The sequence below is a fragment of the Cucurbita moschata genome, unplaced genomic scaffold (assembly GCF_002738365.1).
Source record: "Cucurbita moschata cultivar Rifu unplaced genomic scaffold, Cmos_1.0 Cmo_Scf00176, whole genome shotgun sequence".
NCBI lineage: Eukaryota > Viridiplantae > Streptophyta > Magnoliopsida > Cucurbitales > Cucurbitaceae > Cucurbita > Cucurbita moschata.
The window spans coordinates 23779-24302 of record NW_019268692.1 but is presented as its reverse complement, the minus strand read 5'-3'; positions in this window follow the sequence as shown (position 1 = coordinate 24302).

The window sequence follows — 524 nt, the reverse complement described above, 5'->3', positions numbered from 1 at the left end:
ACGCTCATGACAAGTATTTAGGTTTGCTTATGCATATTGAACACAACTCGTGTAGAATCTAAGCTTGTTCGAACACACACGCCTCCCGAGTGTTAATGCTCAATCATCTGCGACCTTAACTAACTTGCTTCTATACTAGGCCAAGCCATGCAACACAACCCATCCTCTACTCAGAGTAAAGGTCATTCATATGTGTTGTTGCATCTTGATTTTGCATCTTGGTTTCGGGCATGACCTTCATGTCATGATGCCATCCTAAGTCCCATGATGCCATCGACATCGTAGCTTACTCAGATATGTCAATCGAGGATGAAACCGTGTTTCGCTCATATTGTCTAGGCCACTCAAATATCAATCCATCCAAGCTCTATTGAGGTATTGCACCCTCCCATATCCATGTCATATAATTTATTGACTTCATACCAAATAGCCTGTGCATATACAAATCTTCGACACATGGGTGAGGGCGCAGTGTCGGTACACTCATGTTGTCCAACACTGTCCTTGAAAGACATATTTTAAAA